Here is an 8,025-nt window from a genome sequence, read left to right as displayed (position 1 = left end):
TACCACCTCCCTAGGTAACGCATTCCAGTGCTTCACCACCCTCCTAGGGAACTAGTGTTTCCTAATATCCAACCTAAACCTCCCTGACTGCAACTTGAGACCATTACTCCTCGTTCTGTCATCTGCCACCCCTGAGAACAGCCGAGCTCCACCCTCTTTGGAACCCCCCTTCAGGTAGTTGAAGGTGGCTATCAAATCCTCCCTCATTCTTCTCTTCTGCAGACTAAACAAGCCCAGTTCCCTCAGCCTCTTCTCGTAAGTCATGTGCCCCAGCTCCCTGATAATTTTTGTTGCCCTCCACTGGACTCTCTCTCCAATTTCTCCACATCCTTTCTGTAGTGGGGGGCCCAAAACTGGACGCAATACTCCAGATGTGGCCTCACCAGTGCCGAATAGAGGGGAATAATCACTTCTCTCGATCTGCTGGCAATGCCCCTACTAAACGCAGCCCAATATGCCATTAGCCTTCTTGGCAACAAGGGCACACTGCTGACTCATATCCAGCTTCTCGTCCACGGTAATCCCCAGGTCCTTTTCTGCAGAACTGCTGCTTAGCCAGTCGGTCCCTAGTCTGTAGCTGTGCATGGGATTCTTCCTTCCTAAGCGCAGGACTCTGCACTTGTCCTTGTTGAACCTCATCAGATTTCTTTTGGCCCAGTCCTCCAATTTGTCTAGGTCACTCTGGACCCTATCCCTACCCTCCAGCATATCTACCTCTCCCCCAAGCTTAGTGTCATCTGTGAATTTGCTGAGGGTGCAATCCACACCATCCTCCAGATCATTAATAAAGATGTTGAACAAAACCGGCCCCAGGACCGACCCCGGGGCACTCTGCTTGATACCGGCTGCCAACTAGACATTGAGCCATTGATCACTACCCGCTGAGCCCGACAATCTAGCCAGCTTTCTATCCACCTTATAGTCCATTCATCCAATCCATACTTCTTTAACTTGCTGGCAAGAATACCATGGGAGACCATATCAAAAGCTTTGCTAAAGTCAAGATAAAGTCAACGACCCCCCCAGTCTCTGGGCTTGGGGGGAGGGTCTGGATTCAAACCTAGACCCAGATCCAAACATTGCTACAGGCCCCCAATGAATGGCTGAACCAACCAGCTGGATGTGACCAACCCAGACCTTTGGATCAGGCCCATCTCCAGCCCAGCCCAGGCCTAAGCTGAGCTGGCTGCTGCGTTGCTGGGGGGAAGTGCTGGACAGCAGCGCAGGGCCCTAGCCCCGATCCCAGGGCAGGTGCCACCGGGGCCAGGTTGTGGGAAGTACAGCCCAGGGCTCTCCGTGGCCCACGATTAGCAGGAAGGAGCCAGGGGTCCTGGGGGAGCGGGTGCCGTGTTACTGGCTGACGGGAGGGGCTGTCTCCGGCAGGGACAAACCCCAGGCACGCAGTGGAGCTCCCCCGTTCCCAGGGTCTGGGCCAAGGGGTGCTGTGACTTTGCTCTGCTGGCTGGCCCGAGCCCTGCTGCAGATTGCGGAGCGCCTTCTCCGTCCTGGGGCAGCAGAACCGGGGCTGGAGGCTGGGGCTGGTGACAGCCCTGGGCTCGGGCCAGGGTGCTGGCAAAAGAATCAAAGACAGGCCCTCTCGTGTTCTGCAAAAGAGGAGGCTCTGGGGGCCCAGGCCAGGAACAGCCCTGTCCCCAGCCCTGCTGCAGAGCAGAGTGTAAGGTGGGGAGAGCATCAGATGTAAACACAAGGGCCAGACTCACGTGCTGGAGTAAATCAGGGTGTCTCCTTGCTGCCAGTGCGGTTACATTGGTGTAAGCAACGGGAGTCTGGCCCCAGCAAGCAACTGAGCTGAGGGGCCACTCCTGGCCACTGCGGCCTCCCTCTCCGGCACCGGAACCGGGGAGGAGGTACCTCACAGCCCAGCCCCCCACAGAGCCCAGCAAGCCCACCCTGGTTCCCACCTGGGTCCTGCAGGGAGAAAGGCCTGGCCGGGGCAGGGCAGTTGACAGGGCAAAGTCAACGCAAAGAGAAGGCCCTTGCCAGCCCCGCGGTGTCGCCAACTCCACAAAGCAGGAAGTCACCAGACAAACCCTGAAAAGTGGCTAGATGCAGCTGTTTAAGCACTCAGAAGGAGTCCAAAATGTCACCGAACAAAATTTCCAGAGAATTCAGCAGAGAATTATACACCCCCCCCACCCCCCCCACACACAGGCGAGTTACACACGCACACACACACACACACAGGCGAGTATAGTCACCAAATCATTCACAAGTGGCTCAATAGTGTTAATAAAATCCATTCCATGCCCTTCTTACTACATTCTCTTGCACACCAGAAGCAACTACACCAGGACGCTGTCATCATCAGGAGGGCGCCCTCTGCGTGTTGGGCAGAGCGCTCTGTCCAGGGCAGCCCCGTACAGCTGGGGTTGGGTCATTTCAGCTCAGCTTCCCTTTCTTGCCAGCCTGGATTTGAGCCGACTGGTGAGTGAAAGGGGGAGCCCGGACCTGGGAGGGGAAGAGGGCATCCACCTGACCTGAGCTCGGAGCTGCAGGGAGCCAAGAAAGCAGATTTAAAAACAAAAATCCACTAGCCGGACCCCTTCCCCCCACTTCCAGGGTTTCATTTCTGAAAAGAGCTGGGCAGGTAACCCCAGGCCAAGCCGGGGGAAGGAGTAAAGGGGAACCGAAATCAAGCTAGCTCCACCTTTGATCCTGCAGTAAGGGCTTCATCCCCGGAGGCCTGGTGCCCCCCACCCCATTGGGGCACATGGCCCTGTCTCATCCCACCTTCCATCCGTGCGGCTGTCCTTGCTGGCTAACCTGCCTCCCCGGCCCAACCCGCTTCATTAGCCGTCTTCCCCTGCATCACAGGCTGGGCTACCTACGACTGAGCAGCGAGAATGAACATCTGGGTAAAAACAAGCCCTGGCTAAGGTGCTGCTCTCTCCAACGTGCACCTGGATTTAGCAACGTATTTAATTAGCCTCCACAAACTTCTTTCCTTTGCCGGCAGGTTATCGTGATCTCAGTCCAAGCAGCCCTGGAAGGCGATTCCTTCCGAGGCCGTGCTCAGCTGGGACGTAATGACACTGACTTGGGGTGCAAGAGAACGTAGTAAGAAGAGCACGGAGTGGATTTTATGAACACTATTGAGTGGCTTGTGAATGATTTGGTGACTATGCCTGTTGGTGACGTCTTTCTCTGAATGCCACTGTCATTGGCAGCAAAAGTCGCTAGATTTGTCACTGGTCACTTGGACACTTATTTGCTCGCTAGGGAACCAAAAAGTCACTAAATCTGGTGACAAAGTGGCTAAGTTGGCAACACGGCTGGCGGCACCTGCGAGCTCCGCGCCCTCCTGGGGCCATGCCCACCGCAGCCTGCAGCATGAGCCTAAGGCAAGGGGCGAGACCCAGAGGAGCCCAGGAGGCTGGGAAAGCCCTCGTTCGGATGGGGCGGTCAGCCAGAGGCCAGGCTAGCGCTGGGGAGGCTGGGGAGCATTGACTGAGCCCCGGTGCAGCACGCTACAGAGTGGCCTGGCCTATCCCCTCCCTAGCGGAGGCAGCCAGTCCCGGAGATCCCACCTGGGGGTCCATGTCCAGATCCCTGGTGCACACTCACACAAGGGAGGGATCTCTGCTCCCCGGCTCCGTTCTCGCACTCAGCCATCTCCAACCTCCTCCCCTGGGCAATTCTGCTGGGACAGACGGCAGCGTGAGCCATGGGGTATCCCCATCACCCTTGGCCCCTCTCCTGTCCCTTCTCCCACAGATCTCTGAGGGCTTCGCAGCCCCTGGCTCCGTGAACCACCACAAGCCGGGTGGAGACACCAGGGGCTCAGCCCACCCCTGAAGTGGACCCATGCGCAGGAGGCAGAGCAATTCATGCAGGCAGCTGGGACAGGACAGAGCTGGGATTGAGGCCAGCCTCCAGGGCTAATCCCCCAGGGACTCGGGGCCTCCTGTTTGCAGACTGGCCCTAAGGGAAGGCCTCCACCAGCTCCCTTCCCAAGCTTACAAACTGGGAATGGACTCGTGCTGGGAGTTCTCCCCACGTCCCGCCCTTGCTCCCGGTTAGGATGGTAAATAGCCCCCACCTGGGAAGCCAAGGAACCCCCCCAGCACAGCCCTCATTGCCCTGCTGCCATCTGCTCCATTGGGTGCCAACCGAGGGCAGCCTTTGGGAGCCCACGCTTGCTGCCCTTGGCTGATGAGGCCCCGGCGCTCTGCCCCTTTAAGGAGCTGCTAACTAGGGAGTCCTGGAGGTTATTTATTTGCAGGTGGGAGCAGCTGTACCTTCTTGCTCTCCCTGTCTGGGGGGATCCTACAGGTAAGAGGCTGCTTTAGCTCTGGGAGCTGTGGCCTTGGCCAGGAGCTATTGCCAAGGGCAGTGTGATGCGCCCAGGGCTGAGCAGGTGGGCAGCGGTATGGCCCTTGCACTGAATCTCCCTGGCCATAGGTGGGAGGGGCCCAGCTGGCCTATCGGGCCTGCCCAGCCCAGAGCAGAGTTCACCCTTTGGGTGCTTTGCCCCCGTTTTAGCTGTTTGGCTGGTCCTGATCCCAGAGCACTGCAGGGCTTCCCTGCTCTCTAGGCTAGACGCTGGGCTGTGGGCTAAGCACAGACAAGTGGCTAGAGTTGCAGAGGGGGCCTGAGCTGAGCCCTGGGCTAGCAGCCTCGGAGCCAGGGCACCGATGGAGCTGGGGGTTGCTGAGGCCACCCTGGCCCTCCCAGTGCCACCCAGGGACCTGCCCGGTGAGACACAGCCCAGCTTTTGTGTCTGGCGTTCAGGGTGCGGTGCCGGGTGGCCCGGTGAGCATGGCAGGAGGGCACTTAAACCCTTTGGTGTTCCTGGGGGCCTTTCCTGGTGCCCAGCTGCTGAGAGAGGCCAGCCCCCGAAGTGGGAGCAAGCCACCTGGCCAGGACTGAGCCCCCTTCTCCTCTGTCTGCCAGGCATCTCATCGCCCCCATGGATTTCTTCTGCCGGAAGCGAGCGCGCTCAGACTCGCCGCCCAGGGCAGTGGTGCCAGTCAAGAGGCATAGCTCCTGCCCGGTGGCCCAGAGACCCCAGCCGGCCAGGCCGGAGAGCCGCCCGGAGCTTGGCCCCTTCTTGGCCAGCCTCTTCCGCCCCAGGAGTGCCCAGAAGGGCCTTTCCGCAGCTTGCAGGGGGCGGTCCTGGGATCCAGGCTCAGCAGCGGAGGAGAGGGTCCCGCTTCTGGTGGACAACTCCGAAGGTCTGTGTGCCTGTCTGCCATGGGTGTTCTCCTCCCCCCACCCCAGGTAAACGTGTGGGGAGTGCCCTGAAGGTGGTGAGTTTCAGTTCCCATAACTGGGACCAGGCAGAGTCCTGGGCCTGACTCCTGCTAACTCTAGAAATTCATCTCAGGCCTGACCCACAGCACCCGCTCTTCCAGCCCTGCCCCCCAGCTCTGCCAGGGCCCCTCAGTCCTGACCTGCAGCCCCCCAGCTCTGCCAGGGCCCCTCAGTCCTGACCTGCAGCCCCCCAGCTCTGCCAGGGCCCCTCAGTCCTGACCTGCAGCTCCCTGCCGTTGCAGGTGAGTGCTCTCCCGTTATCCAGGTGACGGTAGGTGGTGTCAGGCAAGTTCTCCAGCTAGCCCTGCCGGCGTGGGGCAGGCAGCTCCCTGGGGGTGATGGGGAGCAGAGGTGGGCGCGGGTTTTGTTTTGACGACGTGGCTCTGGTGCAGCCCGGTGCTAGCTGACCCCTCTGCTCTGCCCCTGCACCATCCTCATCCCCTCGCTCCTGCTCTCCCTAGGGGCTGACCTGCCAGGCAGCGCTGTCCCTGTCCCGCTCCGCTGCCAGCCCTCTCCTCCCACAGTGGAGCTGGCAGCCCTCAAGAGCACGGGCCCAGAGGAGCAGATGGAGGAGCCCCCTAGCTCTGCAGGGCCAACGGGCCCCGCTGGCCTGCTGGAAATGAGGACAAAGCCGCCCACCCCAATCCCCGGGAGGAAGGTCCTGCATGGCTCCCTGGAAGATCTCTCCAAAGCCACAGCTATGCAGATGCCAAGTCCGGAGCGCAGGTAACCCACCTCCCCCCGGGGAGCTCTCCGTATCACTGCCCTGGGGCTGGGAGATTGTCTCTTAGTTGCAATGTAGCTTGTGCCTAGAGAGGGATTCTTGCTTCCTTTTTCTTTAAGCTACTGGCATGTCCATGGAAATATCCAGTAATCATTCCAGGTGGGGTGCAGGAGCTGAATGGGAGGGGACCCAGCGCTGCCCTCTAGTTCCCACCACAAAACAAGCTCTGCCCATGAAGTGCCAGTCTTTGGGCAAATCTCTGTAATGTGATTGCATTTCTAAACTCTCTGGTGCTTTGAGCATTGATATGGTATGTGCCATCTTTAGGTTTCAGAGAGAACAACCCCTTGGATTAAGCAGAGGGCTGTGTCACGGAGTGTGGGGGAGTCCAGGCCCTGCACCCCTCTTCCTGGGATTCACTGAGACTCTCAGCCAGCCAGTAAAATGGAAGGTTTATTGGACAACAGGAACACAGTCCAAAACAGAGCTTGTGGGTACACCCAGGACTCCTCAGTCAAGTCCTTCTGGGGGAGCAGGGAGCTTAGACCCCAGCCCTGGGGTCCCCTGCCTTCCTCCACCCAGCCCCAAACTGAAACTAAACTCACCCAGCAGGTTCCCTGCTGCAGCCTCCGTGGTCCACATTCCCCAGCAGAGGTGTTACCTCCCCATCCCCCTCCTGGCTCAGGTGACAGGCTCTCAGGTCTCCCATCCCCAGGGCACATTCCCAGGTCAACACTCCCCCCTCCCTGCTGCGTCACATCGTCACAGGCTGTTCCTGTCTGGTCTCCTATAACTGTGGTCCCAGGCTGCCTCCTGGCTTAGTGTGTTTTACCCCCCTCAGTTCCCATTTTTATAGTTATCGTTGGAGCCAAAGGGCTAGCAGCTTCATTTGGGTTGAAACAAAAGATCTTTGAGCGCAAGATGGCAGCGACCAGAAAATGGCCTGGCTCTCTGAGCCTCTGCAGATTGGTTCAATTCAACCCCTGCCCAGATCCTTACACTTCCTGACCCTGAAGCTGGCCTTCCCAACTGCCACCTATTGTTATAATGGGATGATCCAAACATCTGGAACTTTGGGGACATTTGGAGCAGAGCTGGGGTTTATAATTCAGGCTTGGCTCTGACGATCACCTTATTTCTCTGGTACCTTTCAGAGCGGAAGGATAGCCCAGTGGGTAGGGCACAAGCCTAGTACTGGGGAAAGCTGGATTCAAAGCCCTGTTTTGCCACAGGTTTCCTGTGTGACCTTGGGCGAGTCACGTGGCTTCTCTGGGCCTCAGTTTCCCATCTATAAAATGGCCATAAGAGCACCTTCCTTCCTCACAGGGGTATTGTGAGGATCAGTACAATACAAAGATTGAGGCATGGTCTTGCACACCATGTGTGGGAGATAATTAAGACTGTTGTGACGTTCCCCTCTGGTGTTATCCAGACCGGTGATCTGTGAGGTCACTCCAGTCCTTGACTCTGGGAGCCAGACTTACCCTGCTCTGCTGTGAGAACCCCCACTCCTGGGCTGTTCACACACAGCCTCGGGCATGTAAGCTGCTCCTTGGATTGTGCAACCGAATGACACTAGCCAATATCTCCGGTCCCAGACACAACCCTAGGAACCTCCTTCTTGCAGTGTCCAGTTATGCCCGCTGGATGCTGCAAGCTTATATGAGTTCATCAATTTAACAAAGAAATTGATATGTACCAGGCTTGTTATCCCAAGGGGAGTCTCTGACATGCTTTAAACCAAATGCACTGCGTCAGGTAGAATAAAAAAAATTATTAACTACAAAGATAGATTTTAAGTGATTAGAAGTCAAAGCATAACCAGTCAGATTTGGTCAAATGAAATAAAAGCAAAATGCATTCTAAGCCGATCTTAACACTTTTAATGACCTTACAAACTTAGATGCTTCTCACCACGGGCTGGCTCTCCCCTTTGATCAGCGCTTCAGTCACTTGGTGGTGGTGTCTGTAGATGGAAGTGGAAGAGACAGGAAGAGTATGGCAAACGTCTCTCCCTTTTATCATGT

Source organism: Lepidochelys kempii, chromosome 18 (assembly GCF_965140285.1).
Source record: "Lepidochelys kempii isolate rLepKem1 chromosome 18, rLepKem1.hap1, whole genome shotgun sequence".
Taxonomy (NCBI): Eukaryota; Metazoa; Chordata; order Testudines; family Cheloniidae; genus Lepidochelys; species Lepidochelys kempii.
This window is presented reverse-complemented; position numbering follows the sequence as displayed.